Source organism: Callithrix jacchus, chromosome 9 (genome assembly GCF_049354715.1).
Source record: "Callithrix jacchus isolate 240 chromosome 9, calJac240_pri, whole genome shotgun sequence".
Taxonomy (NCBI): Eukaryota; Metazoa; Chordata; class Mammalia; order Primates; family Cebidae; genus Callithrix; species Callithrix jacchus.
Window position 1 is genome coordinate 55,549,112 of NC_133510.1, and position 21,454 is coordinate 55,570,565.

Genomic DNA, 21,454 nt, shown 5'->3' on the forward strand with positions numbered 1-21,454 from the left:
TATTTGATTTATTTCCTCTCCTAATTTTGGCTTTTCATCCCAAGGTCTTGATGGCTTATACATATTCCTGTGAATGTGCTCAACTTTATGCATTTATATTTCTATTAACTCAACAGATTTATTCTTTTCCAACAGAATAGACACAGCTGATTGCTAATGCACCTTCAATAATCTGAGATTCATCTTTATTTTTATAAACTTTGCTGTGTTTATTTTATATTAGGATTATTGCTAATTGTCTCAAATGGGTTGGATAGCATTTCAGTCCTTGAACAGTTTATATAGCATGGAAAAGACTATGTCTGTGAACGTCTGATTGCACTTTTCAGTAATATTCATTGGCCCTAGAACCATTTTTGGAAATAGTTCTTTAATAACATTCATTTGGTTTATTCTTGCTTGTAATATTAATACTTCTTAAGTCTGTTGTGGCAATATTTATTTTCCAAGAAACCAGTTTACCTGATTAGGATTAAAAAGTATTCAGACATATCTTTTTTTTCATTCCTTATTTTTTTTTGAGTTTTTCTTTTTTATATTGATCACATTTTTATTTGATTGTATTATTTTATTATTGGTTTTTGCCCTCTCCTTCCGACCGTCTTTGGATTTATTTATCATTTTGTTTATGTGGCAATTACTAGATTGTGCATTATTTTTCATTATTTTCTTTTTTCTGTTTTCCTCTTTGTTTGATCTTTTCTCTAACTTTCTTCATTAGACAGTTGGTTTAATATTTTATCATAGGCCGGGTGCGGTGGCTCATGCCTATAATCTCAGCACTTTGGGAGGCCGAGGCGGGTGGATCATGAGGTCAAGAGATCGAGACCATCCTGGTCAACAAGGTGAAACCCCATCTCTATTAAAAATACAAAAATTAGCTGGGCATGGTGGTGCACGCCTGTAGTCCCAGCTACTCGGGAGGCTGAGGCAGGAGAATTGCTTGAACCCAGAAGGCAGAGGTTGTGGTGAGCCGAGATCATGCCATTGCACTCCAGTCTGGGTAACAACAGCAAAACTCCATCTCAAACAAACAAACAAAAACCATTTTATCATTTCTTCTTGATAATGAAATCATATAAACTGATTAATTTACCTCTGCATTCTGAAAGCAGTATTTTTACTCTTTGCTATTTAGATTTTTTATTCGATCCAGTGGAGATTATAGGAGAGAGTATGTGATATTTTAATGACCAAGTAATAAGCATTTTGTTAGATCAGACTTTAAAATTTTTACCAATATGATGGCTGCAATGGACTTTTATTGTTGTAATTTTTAGTTTCCTGGTTAATAATGAAGTTGAGTATCTTTTAATATATTTATTGTTTTTTAATCTTCTGTTCTTATGTTTTGTATAGTTTCCTATTTGTTGCTTATCTTTTAATATTGACTGTAGAATTTCTATTTGCTTTATACAGCAATCATTTGACTATACATACTAGGTATATTCTAATTTTTGGCTAGTCTATTGTATTTATATATTTTTCTAAATTTTTCTTTTTTTTGAGACGGAGTTTCACTCTTTTCACCCAGGCTGGAGTGCAATGGCGCGATCTCGGCTCACCGCAACCTCCGCCTCCTGGGTTCAGGCAATTCTCCTGCCTCAGCCTCCTGAGTAGCTGGGATTACAGGCACACGCCACCGTGCCCAGCTAATTTTTTGTATTTTTAGTAGAGACGGGGTTTCACTATGTTGACCAGAATGGTCTCGATCTGTTGACCTCATGATCCACCCGCCTCGGCCTCCCAAAGTGCTGGGGTTACAGGCTTGAGCCACCGCGCCCAGCCTTTTAAATTTTTCTTATTTTTTAGACAGAGTCTTGCTCTGTCATCCAGGCTGGAGTACAGTGGTGTGGTCTGGGCTCACTGCAATCTGTGCCACCCTGGTTCAAGTGATTCTCCTGCCTCAGCCTCCCAAATAGTTGGGATTACAAGTGTGTGCCACTACACCAGCTAAGTTTTTTTATTTTTAGCAGAGACGGAGTTTCACCATGTTGGCCAGGCTGATCTCAAACTCCTGAGCTCAAGTGATCCCCCACCTTGGCTTCCTAAAGTGCTGGGATGAAATGCATGAGCCATTGTGCCCAGCCATATTTTATTTTTATTTGCTTTAATTGTGAAGACATTCTGAATTTTAATACAGCTCAATTTACTAGCCTTTTCCTTTACAGTCTGGGGCGTGTGTATGGGTATATGTTGGTGTATATGCATATGTGTATTCTTTAAGAAAAACATGCATGCATATTCCTATTAGAATCTTAACTAAAGTTACATTAAATTTATAGAATAATTTGGGAATAATAAACAAGTTACAATATTGAGTTATTCCACCCAGATGTATTACAAATTATCCCAGCACCAATTATTGATAGGCCATCCTTTAATGACTGATCTGCAGTACCTCATCTGTCAACACCAGGCTTTCTTGTATGTGTGGTTTAGTTCTGACTTCTCTGCCTTTCTTGTCTCAATTTCATACTATTACTGTCGTATCATAGTTACTATAGCTTTATAAGTCTTCATATTTGGAAGGACAACCTCTCCAATATGCTCTTTTATTTTATGTTTTAAAAGTGTCATGGCCGTTCTAATTTCCCTGTACATTTTAGGATTAGCTTGTTGAGTTTTACTAAAAAACACTTGTGAGTGGTAATTGGCATTTTATTTAACATAAATTTTTGAGATGGAGTCTTGCTCTGTTGCCCAGGCTGGAATGCAGTGACGCGATCTCGGCTCCCTGCAACCTCTGCCTTCCAGATTCAAGCGATTCTCCTGCCTCAGACTCCTAAGTAGCTGGGACTACAGGCACGCACCAACATGCCTGGCTGATTTTTGTATTCTTAGTAGAGACAGGGTTTCACTGTGTTGGCCAGGCTGGTGGTCTTGAATGCCTGACCTTGTGATCCGCCTGCCTTGGCCTCCCAAAATGCTGGGATTACAGGTGTGAGCAGTAATAGGCATTTTATTGCATTTATACGATAACTTGGGGAATAATTGACTTTTTATATAATGTTGAACTTTTAATTCTATTTATGGACACTCAAATTGTGTCCTATTTAATTTTTTATAATCAGTGATTCAGGGAACACCATTGTGTTTGTCTCCTTATTCCCGTGTGTGACATCCTCCAGGGCACAGCTCCCAATATGGATATGTCAATAGAAAAATGTAAAACAAAATTACATTGATTGACAAAAGTAAGCCATAGAAGGAAGTGGATAGTAAGCTAGTATTTAGGTCCAACTTAATGTCTTTCAATACAGCTTTATAATTTTATCCATATAATTTGCATATATTTTATTGGATTTTCTATAATAGGATTGGCTGTGTGTAGCAGAGACTCAGAATACCAGTGATTTAAACAAAATAGAAATCTATTTTACACCACATAAAAGTTTTGAATGAAGTAAATTTTTCACTTGCCTCCTGTGATAATTGTGAAATATATGTTTGATTTCCCCCTCCAGTTTCTTGGCATACAACTAAAATCCTTGAGATGACTGGTGGCTGCTAGCTCCTTAGGTAGTAGCTTCAGGTTAGGCACTGGCCACTGGAAAGACCAAAGAAGGATTAGAAGGTTGGAATTTGCACTGGGTATGGTGGCTCATGCCTGTAATCCCAACACTTTGGGAGGCTGAGGTGGGTAGATCACCTGAGGTCAGGAGTTCAAGACCAGCCTGACCAACATGGTGAAAACCTGTCTCTACTAAAAATACAAAACATTAGCTGGGCGTGGTTGCAGGCATCTGTAATCCCAGCTACTCTGGAGGCTGAGGCAGGAGAATCGCTTGAACCTGGGAGGCAGAGGTTATAGTGAGCAGAGATTGTGCCATTGCACTCCAGCATGGTCAACCAGAGTGAAACTCTGTCTCAAAAAAAAAAACAAAAGAAGAAAAATGGTTGGAACTTTCCTCTCCAGGAAGGAGGGAGGGGCTGAAGGTAAAGCTGATCAATGGTCAATAATTCAATCAATCATGCCTATGTAATTATGCTTTTTTTTTTTTTTTTTTTGGAGACAGAGTCTCACTCTGTGGTCCAGCCTGGAGTGCAGTGCAGTGGTGTGATCTCAGCTCACTGCAACCTCTGCCTCCTAGGTTCAAGTGATTCTTGTGCCTCAGCCTCCTGAATAGCTGGGAATACAGGAGCTCGTCACTAGGCCTGGCTAATTTTTGTATTTTTAGTAGAGATGGGGTTTCACCATGTTGGCCAGGCTGATCTCAAACTCCTGACCTCAGGTGATCAAGCTGCCTCGACCTCCCAGAGTGCTGGGATTACAGGCATGAGCCACCACACCTGGCTGTAATTAAACTTTCATAAAATTCCTGAAGGACAGGGTTCGGAAAACTAAACATGAGGAAGTTCCTAGAGGGTGGCGCCCGCAGAGAGGACAGAAAAGAACTGTGCCTCTTCCCACATGCCTTTCTCTATGCATGTCTTCATCTCTATCCCTTGTAATATTCTTTAAAATAAACTCATCGCAGTAATTTCCTTGGGTTATAACAAGCTGTTTAGAATCGAGCTTGGATCTTACAAAGATTTCAGGACCATTGTATTGCCATTCTTTGCAAAAGTCAGAGAGGGAGGGGGACCCCTAGTACTGTGTTTATCTGAGATAATGTAATCTAGTTTTAGCTTGTTTCATGGAGCTGAAGGTAAATATCTCTTCAGCAGCCATTCCTCGAATAACCTATTCTCTATAATTTTTTTTTTTTTTTTTTTGCCAGTCAGATACATACACAGATCTGTGCTATATTGCTCTCTGGTCTCTCATCAATTGTATTCTATACATATGAACAAGTTCAATTTAGGCAACATTTATTTCTAGAGGTAATTTGTTCCCTTTAGAATGTGTATATGAAAACCTGCAAATGCTTTAAACTCTTTCTTCCTTTCATCCTTTTTTCCTTCCTCCCTCTCTTCCTTCCCTTTCCTTCCTCCCTTCCCTTCCCTTCCTCCCTCCCTCCCCTCCCTCCCCTCCCCTCCCGTCCCCTCCCCTCCCCTGCTTCCCTCCTCTTCCCTCCTCTTCCCTCCCCTTCCCTCCCCTCCCCTCCCCTTCTCTTTTAACAATTTTCTGTGGGTCTCATGTTTTTGTATGTCTTGTGAGGAAAGGCATTGGGCCATCTTTGTTCTGGACTGTTTTTTCAAGGACACTTCTTAGCAAACAGCCTTGGAAGATGGAGGTAGTGTCTTCCTCTGGAGAAAAAAAGCAAGATATTTACTGCCCACTATGATAAAGAGAATGACTTTCTTTGGGGCGAAAAGTTCAAGCAGGCTTACTGCCCATCACAAAAGATTTGGGTTTCCCAAGCTCAAGGATCCTCAGCTGTGAGGCAAACCTCCTGCATGAGCAGCGTCCACTTGGACCCCCCTGGGTTGCCTGGAAGAGGTAGAGGCAAGGGGAACTGGCACAAAACATAATCTTTAGGCTACTTGCTGCACCTTGGTCTTTGACCCAGGTGTCTTGTGTCTACTGCCAGCATCCGAAGAACTGTGACAGGCTAATTTATTAGCTTTCAAGGAAGGGGAAATCTCAAATCCTTACAGTTTCTGATTCTGCCTTTGAGAAAGACTTATAAGGTTCCCGGCATTAGGATTCCTTTTGAAGAATACCAAGTCAACATGAAAGATTTTATAAATAATAACGCATAAGCATAGATTCATTAGTATAGGCTGTTTAATTGTTGACTGATTTCTGATGGAAAAGACTGATAAGCTATTCACAGATCATATTTTCTGAGAGTTTCAGTTTTTGACAGATTAATCTTTTAAAATATTAGGTTGTTGAAATTCTGATTTTCCTATTAATCTCCTATTAATATTAAACTGCATTGGGACCTTGTCTTCCTAAAATACATATATAACTCCTAAAGTTACACACAGTATTTCACATATTTTAAGTCACCCATGATAGTCTATCTTATCTCCCTGAGTCTTCTCTACAAGCTAAAATTTCTTCAGTTGCTTTAAGTGGTGTGGTTTTGAGTCTGATCACCATCCTATACTTTCCTCTGAAAAAGTTTTACTATAAAATGTAGCATCTCATTTTTTTCCTTCTTTCCTTTCCTCCTTCCTTCTTTCCTTTCTCTCTTTCCCTCCCTCCCTCTCTCTTTCTCCTTCCTTCCTTCCCTCCCTGTTTCTTTCTCTTTCTTTCTCTCTCTCTCTCTCTTTCTTTCCCTCTTTCTTTCTTTTCTCTTCTTCTTTGTTTCTTGATAGTATCTCCCTCTGTCACCCAGGCTGAAGTGCAGTGGCATGATCATAGCTCACTGGACCCAAGAACTCCTGGGCTCAAGTGATCCTCTTGTCCCAGCCTCCTGAGTAGCTACAGGTGCATACCACAATGCCCAGCTAATTTTTATTTATTAGTATTATTTTTTTGTAGAGATGGGGGTCTTGCTTTGTTGCCCAGGCTGGACTCGAGCTCCTGGGCTCAAGGTATCCTCTTACCTCGGCCTCCCAAAGTGCTGGGATTACAGACATGAGCCACTGTGGCCAGTCCCATATTTCTATTCACTAGCAATGTATGGTTGTAAATGGAAAAAAATATTAATAACTATACAATTTACAGTAGTTCCCCTTCCGCCCCAAAAAGAAAGAATTTAAGTATAAATCTAACTTAAAAGTATCTAGGATATGTATTCTGAAAACTAAAAAATCACTACCTGCCTGAGCGACATGGCAAAATCCTATCTCTACCAAAAACACAAAAATTAGCCAGGCATAGTGGTGCATGCCTACAGTCCCAGCTATTCAGGAGGCTGAAGTAGGGGGATGGTTTGAGTCTGGGAAAGCTAAGGTTGCAGTGAACTGTGATCATGCCATTGCACTCCAGCTTCAGTGACACAGCCAGACCTTATCTCAAAGAAAAAATAAAAATAAAAAGCACTAAAGAACAAAATAAAAATAAAAGACCTAAATAAATAAATGAAGAGTGATAACTGTGTTCATGGATCGAAAGACTTAATATAATCAACATGTCATTCATTTTCTAATTGATACATAGATTTAAACAAATTCAAATGAAAATCCAAGCAGGATGTTTTGTAGAAACAGACAAGCTGATTTCAGAGTTACCTAAAAAGACAAAGGAACTAAAATAGCCAAAACAATTTTGAAGAAAAAAAAAGAATAAAGTTTGAGAAAGTACAGTATTTGATTTTAAGAATTCTGATAAAGTCACAGTAATCAAGGCAGTGTGGTATTTGTGAAATCATGGGCTCACAGATCAATGACATGGACTAGAGCCCAAAAGCAGATGCATAACTAGATAGGTAAGTGACTTTGACAAAGGTGCAAAAGCAATTCAATGAAGAGAATTTTTTTTAACAAATGATGTTGGGATAATTGCACAGCCATATCAAAAAAGTCCTAATTTTTATACCTATACAAAAGTTAACTTGAAGTAGATTGTAGATATAAAATTATAAAGGTTTTAGGAGTAAATATAGAAGAAAATCTAGTTGATCTTGAGTTTGGCAAAGAGTTTTTTAGATATGATACCCAAAGCATAATCTTCAAAAAACATTGATAAATTGGGTTTCATACAAATTAAAAACATGTGCTCTGCAAAAGACACCATTAGGAGAATGATAAGACAGCTACAGATTGGGGAAAAAAATTCACAAATCATAGATATAATAAAACAATGTATCCAGAATATATTTTTAAAAACTCTCAAAATTCAATGATAAGAAAACAAATGCCAATTAAAAATGGGCAAATAATTTGAACAGTCATTGGATAAGACATACAGACGGCAAATAAGTTTGTGAAAGATGCTGAACATCGTTAGCCATTAGGGAAATGCAAATTAAAACTGCAATTAATGAAACCAACCAAAACCATCCCAAGCAATACCAAGTGCTAAGAAGTGGAGTAACCGGAACTCTCATATATTTCTCTTGGAAATGCAAAATGCAAGATGGAAAATAGTTTGCCAGTTTTTTGTAAATTGAAACATACATTTAAAATAAGACCCAGAAATTTTATTCCTATGTATTTATCCCAGAGAAATGAAAACTTATGTTCACACACAAAACTGTACAAAGACGTTTATAGCAGTTTTATTCATAATTGCCACATACTGGACAGAACCCAAATGTCTTTCAGTGGGTGAATATATAAACTGTGGTCTATCCATATAATAGAATACAACTTAACAATATAAAGGAATGAATTATTGATGCACACACAAATGAATCTCAGAAGCGTTATGCTGATGAAAGAAGCCAGTCTCAGATTGTTACACTGTGTAATGCAATGAAAATGACATTCTGGACAAGGCAAAAATATCAGAACAGAGAATAGACCAGTGGTTGTCAGGGTCTAGGAGTCTGGGAAGTGCTTGACCACAAGGGGTAGCATGAGGGAATTCTTTTGGGGTAAAGGAATTGTTTAGTATCTTGATTGTGAAGATGGTGACCTGAGTCTATACTGGTCTTAAAACTCATGGATCTGTACTCCAAAAATACCCTACCAACTCAACACCCATAATCCCCCAATGATCACCCTCCATATGTTTGCATAACATATACATATGCATATATGTAAATGTATACATACATACATATCTTGATTATGCTGGTGAGTTACGTTTAGAAGATGCATTTGTCAAAAATCATCAACCCTTAAAATGAGTGTGTTTAATTGTATGTAAATTGTATATTAATATAATTTTTAAAAATTTTCAATAAAAAATTGATTGAAACTGTGGTCTCAGAACAGAAGAGAACATGCTGCTTTGGTACTAATCAGCATTAGTTGGAACTGGACTTTTCTCTACTTTGCTATATGCTCTATGGAATTTCATGAATTTGATTAATAAATTATGCAAAAATATTTATTGAGCAACCACAATGTGCAAAGTCCTGTGCTTCGAGTGCTGTCAGAATTAGAGACGGTTTCTACTTTTTGAAATATATTCACATAACCATAAGGAAATAGTCTGTGTATGTCCTATGGGAATAAAATACACAATGCAAATTAGGGGTATTGTGCTTTTTTTGCTTTACTTATGAGGTTAATAAACTCTCTGAATATCAGCAACAATTACCAGCAAGTGCAAGCTTCTTTTTAAGAAACAAATTATACTAATTCAACTAAACTAAGTGTCATTTAAAGAGTTTGAAGTGAAAGCAAGTGAAAGAAATTGTAAGCTCGTTTTTTCTGGTGGTGATGGCCTCCCCAGGAGAGCATGCCTCTTGGGAAATGTTTCCTTCATTGTTCTCTAGAAATGGAGTGGAGGCAATATGAGAAGCAATGCCTGGTGCAGAGCCTCAATTCCTACTTCATGGATGTGAAATGCCCAGGATGCTATAAGATCGACACGATTGTTAGCCATACACAGATGGTAGTTTTGTGGGTTTTCTCTCCACTGTCCTCTGTCAGCATACAGGAAGAAAAGCAAGGCTTACAGAAGAATGTTCCTTCAGATGGAAGCAGCGCTAAAAGCACTGTGAACCAAGATAAATAGAAAACCATCCCAATAAACACATTTTGGATACAAAAACCAATAAAGAAAATGTAAGCTTGTAAGATTACTTGGTACGTAACAACTTTTGAACCCACGAATCTCTTTCTGGGAAAATAATTGGATTTTGTTAATGTGGACACTCTGACTACCTTCAACAAACAGTTTGTCACATTAATTGTAGATAACTGTTAGGTGAGGTCAGTGTTGTTGAAACTGGTAGGGTTTTGAGTCCACAAATAAGAGCTGACTCTTACATCCAAAACACATGTTACGTATGTTTTACTAAAAATATGTTTTGTGCAATTGCTTGCGTACTGGAAAATAGATGAAGTGAACTGGAGCAAAGGGCACTTGCTGTGAACCTAAGAGGAAGAGTGATGATGTATCAGAATTCATCACAGGAAAAATATGATGGGCAAAATCTCTTGCAGGATTTGTTCTGCTTATGTTGCCTTCTTAGGAAGACCTTTTGATAAACATCTGTTTTGCATTAGGATGTGTATTAATCTTGAGATGTTCAACCTCTTCTTTAAAACTAAAATTTCACTTTGTTTCTTGAGGAACACATTTTCAACTTGTGAATTTTCCTTTTGTTAGCAGCAAAATGATTTGAAAGAGAAACAAAATTTGGTGATTTTTCTAGGAAGAATTGAAAGATACTTCATAGATATTTTTAATACAAATTTAAATTCTCCTTACTATTCTGTGAATACTTGGTTCTAAGGAGTTGATTTCTGGGTTTCTGAGCCATTTTACTTTATAATAAATATAAATTATGTGAGATACAGACTCTTCAGCTGGAGGTCAACTTGATGAAACAGCCAACTTTACAAGAGAAAAGACTAGGACGAGAGTTCTTTAAGTGACTTGTTTAAAGTCACACAGGTAGTTTGTAGCAGAACTCATACCAAAATTTAGAAATCTGTTTATCCAATCTGTTTCCCCCAACATTGACTTTCTCTATATTTATACACACATAGAAACAAAAGCTCACATGTAATTCAATTGTCACACAAAACCAAACATCCATAATGCCTTATCCAGAATATTGACCTTGTAATTGTAATTTTTATATAATCAAATGAATTTCTATATTTTTTGATAAAGGATACTGGATAGGAGGGTGTAAATACATTTGTTATGCAATCATTCTAACATTTAACAAACAAATTTTATCCTTCATGGATTTTAGGTGGACACTTGCAGATAGAGATTTTTTCCCCCCTGGTCCACTGAATGCTGTAAGAACTAGGTGCTCCAGCTGGAAAGCCTTGGTTTCAGACATGTCAGATTGTGGTAGGCAGAATTAAAGCCCCCAGTGAAAGCCCCTAATCTCTGGGAACATGAATATATTACTTTACATGGCAAGGGGAACTTTGCAGATGTAGAGTTACTAAATTATTTAATCTTAAAATAGAAGATACCTGGATTTTCTGGGTAGACCCAATGTAATCACATAAACCTAAAACCAGAAGAATAAGGCAGAAGAGGAAGGCAGGAAGTTACAGAGATGCAACCGAAGACATCAGATTGATTTGAGAAGGAATTGAAGCACTGTTGCTGGTTTTGAAGGAGTGGAGCATAACCCCAAGGACAGTTGGCAACTTCCAGAAGCTGAAAATGAGCCCTGTACCACAGCCAGCAAGATAACAGGACCCACTGTACTGGCAACCTGAATGAGCATGGAAGCAGGTTCTTCCCCTTGATGACCTCTGACCGGAGGACCCAGCTGAGCAACTCCTGGAATTCTGACCTGTAGAACTATGAGATAATGCATGGGTGTTGTTGGAGGCCACTACATTTATGGTAATTTCTTAAATTAGCAATAGAAAAGGAATATACTGCTCATGTGTGGAGGACGGAAGGATGGACCACCAGGGGTGTCATGACTAAGATGCTTCCTGGGAATGCACTGGGCTTAAGAGAAAAGAGAGTTGGGGTACTTAGGATTTTCCTTTACAGTGTGGTAGTATCAGAAACAGCGACAATTTTGAGTGTCTAGCTTTGTGTATCTACTTAAATTATGTGTAATGTCAGTGCCTTTCACTTATGCTGAAGCCTTCATCTTCAATAGAGAGGGAATCTGAAAATCCTGGGCTGTTACACAAAAATTTACATAAGACTTTAGAAACGATCACATGCTGTTTTTGTTTTCATTTATAGTGCATGTAACAGAGCTTATAAAAAACTAAGTTAAGGTTACTTTCCTCACAGGTAGGTTTCTACTGAAGCATATTGGAACCCACATATTCAAAACGGCTTGGACAGTAAAACAGCCACTTCAGAGAAGACACGGTAGAGGAAGCTCAGTTTTAGAGGAACATGTTTCTAAAGCAACCTCAGTAGCTTTAGAATTGCAGTGATTTTATGTTGCTGACTTCTACTTGAATTGTATAATTTACTCAGATAGTTTGAACTACTTACCTAAGATCACTGAACAAAGTAGAATCAAAACCTGTATCTCTAGGTCTAACATATAACCTGATTGTAGGTTGTGGTCTATTCCCTAGTCTAATAAAACAGTGTTGAAATTCCCCATTACTTACAAGTGGTACATCTTAAAACACATATTTGGTCTAAACTGGCTCTCCTGAATTTTTTTAAAACTTTAATTTAAGAAATTGAGGCAGGGTCTTGCCATATTGCCTGGGTTGGTCTTGAACTCCTGGGCTCAAGTCATTCTCCTGCCTTGGCCTCCAAAAACACAAGGATTACAGATGTGAGCCACCATGCCTGCCCTAAACTGGCTCTTTTGATTCAAAATATTGTATTCCCCAAGGGTGATGTCAGTTAGCTTAAAATTATTTATATGTTGAACTTGGGGCTGCAGAAATTTCTTTTACCAGAAGTAAGAGGCATTAAATAGACTTTGAAAAGGCCTACAAAGTCCTGAGAAAAAGATCTCCAAGTTAAATGATGCCCGCTTTGGAAATCTGGAAATGATTGATGAAGTTTTCTTGGCTGGATTGTGATCATATGTATGTAAACTTGCCTAATCTGTGTTTTACTATTGCAGATTACTTTTGCCAAAAATTGCAAAATAAAAAGTGTTTATATTAGAGCTATGACTGCATATAAACTAAGGAGCTTTCTAAAAGGTAGTTTCAAATGGAGGATTTGGGATTACAAGAATGATTCTAGAGGGCAGGGAGTGATGTGGAAATGGCATAAGAAAAGTGAGAAGATGAGGAAAGCATGGAGTATTTGGAAAGTAGGGAAGCACCCTGACTGGATTGCAGAGTTTATGATGGGAGAAATGAAAGATTATACTGGGGTTGACCTAGATTGTTAGTTAAGATTAACTGTGTCTTTTTTTTTTTTTTTGAGATGGAGTTTTGCACTTGTTACCCAGGCTGGAGTGCAATGGCGTGATCTCGGCTCACCGCAACCTCTGCCTCCTGGGTTCAGGCAATTCTCCCGCCTCAGCCTCCTGAGTAGCTGGGATTACAGGCACGCGCCACCATGCCCAGCTAATTTTTTGTATTGTTAGTAGAAGCGGGGTTTCACCATGTTGACCAGGATGGTCTCATCTCTTGACCTCATGATCCACCCGCCTCGGCCTCCCAAAGTGCTGGGATTACAGGCTTAAGCCACCGCGCCCGGCCGATTCACTGTGTCTTATGGATCCAGCATTGTCTTCAGAACAACAGCCATCTCACTTACAAGGGAGCTTCCTTGAGGCCACATAAAGGCTGTTCCAAAATCTAGACTGCCACCAACACCTCTGCTGCCACTGTGTTTTTGCCTCTGGCACCCAGGAAACCAAAGAATCAATACTCAAAACTGCTCACAGGGAACCAGCTGAAACACAGTCATTTTACAAGGTGATATTTGCTTGCAAAGACTGCTATAAGAACTGACTGGAAGATGACCTGTGATTGGTTTCTGCTCTTTAAATCTCACCCATTAGGCATAGGTTACATGCAGAGTGTTAGCTGAAAAGAGCAAGTGTAACAATTTTTGCTTTTAAATTTCTCTAACTACAGGACAAGTTGATAAGACTTTGTGAGTCAGTCCACAGTTTCCATCACATTTGGGTAGGTCATGAGAATCTGGGACCATAAAACTAAGAAATTAAACATAATCTTGGAAAGAAAAACAGCTCATATATATTAAGTGCTTACTATATTCCAGCAACAGTTCAAACCACTTTTATATATAGTGTCTTGTTCCCTTTTCTCAATAATTCTGTGAGAAATTATCCCCAAGTTACAAACGAGGAAACAGAGGCACAGAGAGGTTAAATTATTTGACAAAGGTCACAGAGCCAGTAGCTTGAGCTCATGATCCCCTGCTCTTAAATATCATGATATATTGCTCCTTAGGGGCAGAATCAAGGTAGCATTCCTGAAGGTGGTAATGCATCAATTAACTGTTGAAGCATGAATAGTGGTTTTCCAGGCAAACAGAGAAAAGCTCTTTCTAGGGAAAGGTATGAAGGTAGGACGGAGCAGGATTCATTCGGTAAATTGCTGTTGGTTTTTATTAGGCTGCTGTGTAGGGTATGAGATAAAGTTCCAAGAGATGGCATTTGAGAGGTAATCATGGAATAGATCCTCATAGGCCTTTGATTCCCTGCTAAGAGATTTGAATTAAACTGATCAGATTTTCACTTTGAAAGATTCATTTTATTACACTATGAAATATAGGTTAGATGGAGGCAAGGCAATAGTTATTTAGGAATTGCTGTAGTCCAGGTGAGAAATGATGAGAGTGAAAGAATAAGTGGACATGTGAAAAATTTAGGTGGTAGGATCATAGGTACATAGCAACCAATGGAGGGAGGAGTGTGGGATTACTTCTAGATTTCTGATAGTAGTACCATTCATTGGACCATAGAAGTGAGGGGAGATAGGATCCATTTTGTACATACTGAAATGGAAGTATCTGGGGAATATGAGTGGAAATGGTTGGCAGACTTCAGGCTTTAGCTACTTAAAGTGAAAAGTGGAACCAGAAACTTTCTGGCTATAAAACCCCATGCTCTGAACACCCCCAGGGAGAAAATAAATCTTCTTTAGGTCATCTGTGGCTTAAAGGGAAGTTATCAGGTTAACATTGCAAGGCGTACTTCACTTTTTCTAATGTGGATGAAGAGAGACATTCATTATCCTTTTGAAGAACTATGAGAGTTAAGCAGAGTTATTTTTTAGTGAATGAGGGACTAGTCACTTACATTCTTTCGGAATCTTTTTGCTTGAATTAGAACTAATTTTTACTAATTAGCCTGGGGCAGTGATCCTAAGTCTGTCACTTAACAGTGTTTTCTAAAAGAAGACAATTTTCCTCTTGCATTCTTTGCTATATGGAAGGACACAGTCTAATAAGAGACTGATCTAAGTTTGATTCTTTGTCACAAAGTATCCAAAAACAGTGGCTTAAAACAATTTTAATCATAATTCTGTGAGTTAGGAATTAGGTGGGGTTCATTGGATATGTCTCATTTCCTTTCCATGTGGTGTCAGCTGGGGTCACACATGCTGTTACATTCAGCTGGGAGCTCAGCTGGGGCTCTGACATTCAAAACGGCTTCATTCACATGGCACCTAGGCTAAGTGTGACTGGAATGGCTGAGGGCTGTCTGGGTCTCTCTTTCTGCCTCCTGGAAACCCATTATCATTTAATAGCACAACTCTTGCTTCCATGCTGGCTGGACTCTAACACAGTGAAAATGGAAGCTGCCAGGTCTATAAAAGGATGGACCCAAACTGGCACCAAGTTATTGCTGCTACATTTCTTGGCCAAAACAAGCCACAAGTGAACCTAGATTCAAAGGGAAGAAAGATAGACTCTACCTCTTGATGGGAGAGGCCACATGCATGTTGGTGGCCATCTTCACAGACAAGTTTCCTCAATGTGTCCTCTGCCACAACAATTCATGCCTCTACCATGGGCAATACATACCCAACCTCTTTTCCCTCTCTCTACCTGCTAAAGCCTCATCTAATGACTCATTAGACTTAAAGTCCAGTCTGCATTAAGTCCTGATATCTCTCTATCTACAGAGAATAGGAGACCTTGTAAAGAGAGAGAGAGACCATGCAGAGCGGAAACAATGGACCCAGGTTGACAACCAGCACCAAAGCCCAGATGGAGGAGCAAGACCATTTTGGACCCTCCAGCCCTAGTTGAGGGCCTCAGACAGTATCATGTGGAGTGGAGAAGAGCCACCTCAACTGGTTTTTGCTGGAATTTCTAACCCACAGAGTCGTAAGCAATAAAATTGTTGTTGTTTTAAGCCACCAAATGTTTGGATATTTTATTACGCAGCAATAGCTGGCTGAAACAATACTCTACTTAGACTTATGCCTTGGATTCACCTTCAGACATTGAGTAAATCCTGAAATTGAGTTTCCATTCCTCTACCCCATGTCCCTTAAACTGTTTGCCCCAAATTCCTCATTCTCTGCATCAGTGTCTGTGGCCAAAATCTTGAAATGTTTTATGCCTCCCTTCCTTACAACAAAGGTCATTGGATTTGTGATTAGAAACTCATTTGAAAGTTTCCATTTCCATGACAGATATGTGGATAAGGGCCAGGTTGTGAGATTGAGGAGTGGCGAGAAAACCCCAAAAATAGCCTGTGAAAACTTTACAAAGTTTGTGAATAAAAGGAGAATAAGGGATGGGGAGATAGGTTAAGGGGGTGGGAATGGGGCTACAAGAGGAAAAAAGAAATAAATAGAAATTATATAAATAAAAATAGATGTGTGTATAGATATTTACACATCTATATATCTGTATCTGTCTGTACTTGTACCTGTCTCTGTATCTACATCTATATCTTTATTCCAGGCCAAAATGTGACCATTCAAAGACCTGAAGTAGTTCTGAGAAGGTTTAGATAATATAAATTCAAGGTGTCTAAAATCTCAGAAAATTGCCAAGGATGATGATTGAGGAAAGCATAGAGAGCAAAGTTCTGAGTCAGAAATACAAACTCCTTTTGGAAAATGACTGAAATAAATCCTTCATACAGTGTCATATTTCACCAAAAAAAATTAGATTGAGAAAATCCCATCACATGCAGTGGAAAATAATTGTGACTTGGCAGCTTCTCTGTCTTCAAATGAGCTTATCCTGAAGTTGGAAAATCAAGGAAGCAGACAAAATGTTGAAACTTCCTTAAGAGACTGCATGACAAAGCTGATATATGAGACCATTGTGATCTTGTATTTACTAATATTACTGTTTTAACAAGCTTCTTATTCTCAAACATTACTATCTGGCAGAAATCAAAAGTAAATGTCTTGAAATTTACCACTATATACTCTGAAAGAGAAGGAATTTAAAGAGACAATTATATATTCAGCATCTTCAAATCCATGAAGATACCTGTTACACTGAATTTCTTCTAGGATATGGTACAAAAATGAATTTTGTGAGGATTAAAAATGCCTTCATGGGATAGAAGATTGTCATCTCTATTTCCAATGCAAATGACAAACTAGTTCCTAAATAACATACTACAGTATTATTATTCTGCATATACTCATTGAATAGTACTGCCAGAGACAGATAATCAAGTTGTTCTAAAGTGATGTCAAGAAGGGCTCACTGGTATAAAAATGGCGGCAATAGCCTAACAGCCTTACCACAAAGGTTACCTCAGGCAAGAAAATTATATATGTGATCATTTTACCAAATGTTTTGTCATGGCATAATATGAGTTGCCATTTTTCTGTTTCCTGTAGTGGTTTCCTTGCCCCCTCCCCTACCTACATGGTTTTTGTTCCATCAACACCTCATTTCTGTTTTCTTCTTTTTTTTTTTTTGAGGCAGAGTATCACTCTGTTGCCAGGCTGGAGTGCAGTGGCACAATCTTAGCTCACTGCAACCTCTGCCTCCTGAGTTTAAGAAATTCTCCTGCCTCAGCCTCTGGAGTACCTGGGACTACACAGGCGCCACCATGCCCAGCTAATTTTTGTATTTTGTAGAGACGGGGTTTCCTATGTTGGCCAGGATGGTCTCGATATCTTGACCTCATGATCTAACCAACTCAGTCTCCCAAAGTGGTGGGATTACAGGTGTAAGGCACTGAGCCCAGCCTCAACACCTCACTTCTAGGTACCAGTTTGAGTCAGTTTTTGCTGTAGTAATGTTGCATAAAAACACCTAAATGTATTTATTTTCACAATACATGTGGCTCCAGGCTGCAGATGACTGAGGGTTGGCTCCATGTGCCTTCTTAGTTTGGGACTTGGTCCAAAAAAGCCACGTCTCGCTGCATATGCTGTTCTATCATGGCAGAAGATGGGAACAGCAAGCTGTGATGCATCAAGCAATTGTGCTTAAAGCTTTTGCATAGAGTTGGCACACTGCTACTTCTGCTCACATCCTGTTGGCCAAAGTATGTTATAATATCTTATGGCCAACTCCCCAAATCAATGAAGTGAGAAGAAATACTCCTTTCATAGTGACTATCTTACCTGCCAAAGGGTGGGGGTAGGATATTCTATTACAAAGAGGGGTTGAGCATAGTGGCTTATGCCTATAATCCCAGCACATTGGGAGACCAACCTGGTCAGCATGACAAAACCCCATCTCTACTAAAAATACAAAAATTAGCTGGGTGTGGTGGAACACGCTTGTAATCTCAGCTACTCAGGAGGCTGAGGCACGAGAATTGCTTATGCCCAGGAGGCAGAGGTTGCAGTAAGCCGAGATTGTGCCACTGCACCTCAGCTTGGATGAGAGTGAGACTCTGTCTCCAAACAAACAAACAAATGAAACCAAAGGGCGAGGGACCAAAACCAAATAGGGAGTAAGGATTTGGAAACAATTATTTAATATATTGTCATTTCAAAATATTTCTCTAGTACAGGGTGACATTAGTTATTCATTCACGAATTCAACACCTACTGAGAATCAAATATATGCTGGATTTTGTTCTTAGTGCTTGGACTACATCAGCAGACAAAGTCTTTTCTCCTGAGGTTTACATTCTAGCTCATATTTCTAAGTAGAGCATTGGCACCTACACTTCAGGGTTGCTTGCTATTGTCCATGAAGTTAGGTTTGGTGGTGAGCTTTCACTTGTTCACTGGACTGCTCTTTTTTCTTTTTTTAAAATGATTCCACCTCTGGCTCGGCAATGCTATTTATGAACATCTTGAAGTAGGAAGTGATGCCAGATTATAATTACATGGATTTATTTATGTGAATCCTCTAAAATGTTGCCAGATGATGTTTTGTAAAAATGTTAAGTATAAATTGGGAGCTGAAATAATGCCAGAGAAATATTTGTTTTCCACACTAACCAAAATTTTGAAAAAGGGTACAAAAATATTATTAGATAGAATGAAAAGATCTAGCATTCAGCAGAACAACAGGGTGACTATCATCAATTTATTGTACATTTAAAAATAACTACAAGAGTAAAACTGGATTGTTTGTAACACAAAGAAAGGATAAATGCTTCAGGAGATGAGTACTCCATTTCCCCTGATGTGATTATTACACATTGCATGCCTGTGTCAAACTATCTCATGTACCCCATAAATATGTACACCTATGTACCTATAAAAATTAATAATTAAAAGAGACAGAGTAAAAAAGAAGAGGAAGGAAAGAAACACCATCTGAAAAGGCAGAGATCCAGCATACAGAGAAGATGGGGAGTTACAGACTTTCCTTTTTTTTTTGAGAAGGAGTTCCGCTCCTTACCCAGGCTGGAGTGCAATGGCGCTATCTCGGCTCACCGCAACCTCTGCCTCCTGGTTCAGGCAATTCTCCTGCCTCAGCCTGCTGAGTAGCTGGGATTACAGGCACGCGCCACCATGCCCAGCTAATTTTTTGTATTTTTAGTAGAGACGGGGTTTCCCATGTTGACCAGGATGGTCTCGATCTGTTGACCTTGTGATCCACCCGCCTCGGCATCCCAAAGTGCTGGGATTACAAGCGTGAGCCACCGCGCCCGGCCCAGACCAGACTTTACTTTCTATGTCCCTTCCTAAGTCATATGTTCACTCGTGATCCAGTCACTTATCCAGTGCTTCTTTACACATCTCTTACTGTGTTCCCTGTTCTCTCCTAGGTGCTGAGAATACAGTAGTATGCGAAAGGGACAAATCTTTTCGACTTTATGAAGCCTGTGTTTTAATGGAGGGAGAAAAACAATTAGTTAAAATACGTAAGATGCCATATGATGCAGCAGTTTGGAAAGTAAAGGTCACTGTCAAAATGGGCATTGTGAGAAGAGTCTAATTAACTTAATGTAGTTAATAGATAATAAGGTGCTTAAAGGTTAGTAATTAATAAAACAATGCTTAAAGCACAAGGGATATGCTATGTCCTGGAGGTAGTAACAAGGAGAAGCTCTTAACATCTGACACCTGAAAATAAGGACTGGGAGAAGTTACTCAGACAGGGGAGCTGAAGGGAGAGAGCTACCTGATAGTGGATTGTGGTCCTCACGAAAGGGAGGTAGCTGGCCGGCTGTGGTGGCTCACGCCTGTAATCCCAGAACTTTGGGAGGCCAAGGCATGTGGATCACCTGAGGTCGGGAGTTCAAGACCAGCTTGGCCACTGGCCAACATGATGAAACCCTGTCTCTATGGGGGGAAAAAAAAAGCACAGAAAAATTAGCTGGGCGTGGTGTGGCAGGTGCCTGTAGTCTCAGCTACTCAGGAGGCTGAGGCAGGAGAATCACTTGAACCTGGGAGACAGAGGTTGCAGTGAGCCGAGATTGCATCACTGCACTCCAGCCTGGGTGACTGAGCGAGACTCCATCTCAAGAAAATAAAAAACAAACAAAACAAACAAACAACAACAACAATGAAAAACAAAAGGAGGCAGCCAACAGACAGGGACTTGGCAGGAGTGGAGCTGGGAGAATAAATTCCCAGCCTCTTTCTCTTCCCTCCCTGGATCTCCTTCTGCTGGCTTTTATTGGTCAGACCTGTCAGGAAGCGGAAGGACAGCAGAGCTTGTTGATGGAGAGCATCCAGTCAGCCTCCTGGTGAACACTGGCAGGGCTGAAACTGGAAGACATCCAAGGCAGACGACGGTAAGCGCTATGGGGGGAAAAAAAGTAGGAAAGAAAGACAAGAAGGAAATAGGGTAAGGGACTGATATTCTGAAATGGGGGGATCAGAGGAGGCCTAAATCAACAAGATTGTGATATTTACGCAAAGCCTTTGAGTAACTGAGGAAGTGAGCTATGAGGGAATCTGAGGCAAGAGTACTTCAGGCAAGGGAACACAGATGAAAAGTCTCTGAAACAGAATTCCCAAGGGGCTGGAATGGAGTCCAACTGCAGCCAGAGCGGGGATGAAAGCCGTCAGTGAACTGCCCCAGATAGAGCAGCTCGCTTCTGCGGCCCCTCCACTTTGAGGTCTGAGCGGGCACCCCTCCTACCTGCTCTCTGCCTGTGAGCACCTGGGAGAGCTTCTTAGGGTGTGAGTGAGGAGGGGTAGTGGGGTTCTATCTTTTGTGCCATGAGCCTGAAGAAAACATCCTTTGTCCTTTTGAAATGGCATCATTTGTGTAGGATAATACTCGAGGTTCGTTGCCTTATGCCAGGGAAATAGAGGATGTGACACACGCAAGGAATGAGTTTAAGAGCATAGGTTCAATAGGTAAAAGAAAAACGTTTTCTCCTGCAGAGAGAGAGAGCGGCTCCCTAGTGGGTCTTCCAGTTTCGTGGGGGAAATGCACGGTGTTTTATAGATGAGCTTGAGGATGTGGTGTGTGACTTTGAAGTATTTGGGTCGAGTATAAAATTATCAACCAAGACAAAAGTATGCCAAATTGCAGGGTCTTTATTGCCGGCGACCACAGAGGACTCACGTCTCTCCAACCTGTGGCCCCAAACTCAGGGGGATCAGGGTATTTAAGCTGAAAAACCACATTCTGGTTTTAGGATTGAGTGAATGCAGCGCAAGCAACTTTACAGTAACTACTGATAAGCAAAGGCCAGACAGTTCATTCTTTAGAGCAAGCTAGCAGTTTTGTTTACAGAAGCCAACGTCAGCAGTGATTGCG

The 21,454-nt window shown here is 39.5% G+C and overlaps 1 long non-coding RNA gene across 1 annotated transcript in view; it reads left to right on the plus strand.

Moving 5' to 3' along the window:
* The window catches only part of LOC118144220 (uncharacterized), a 19,884-nt gene extending 4,168 nt beyond the window's left edge, over positions 1-15,716 (plus strand). The window contains exon 2 of the long non-coding RNA XR_004728767.3: positions 15,475-15,716. This is a non-coding gene — a long non-coding RNA (uncharacterized LOC118144220). The remainder of the gene's footprint in view (positions 1-15,474) is intronic.
* Positions 15,717-21,454: the final 5,738 nt, after the last annotated feature.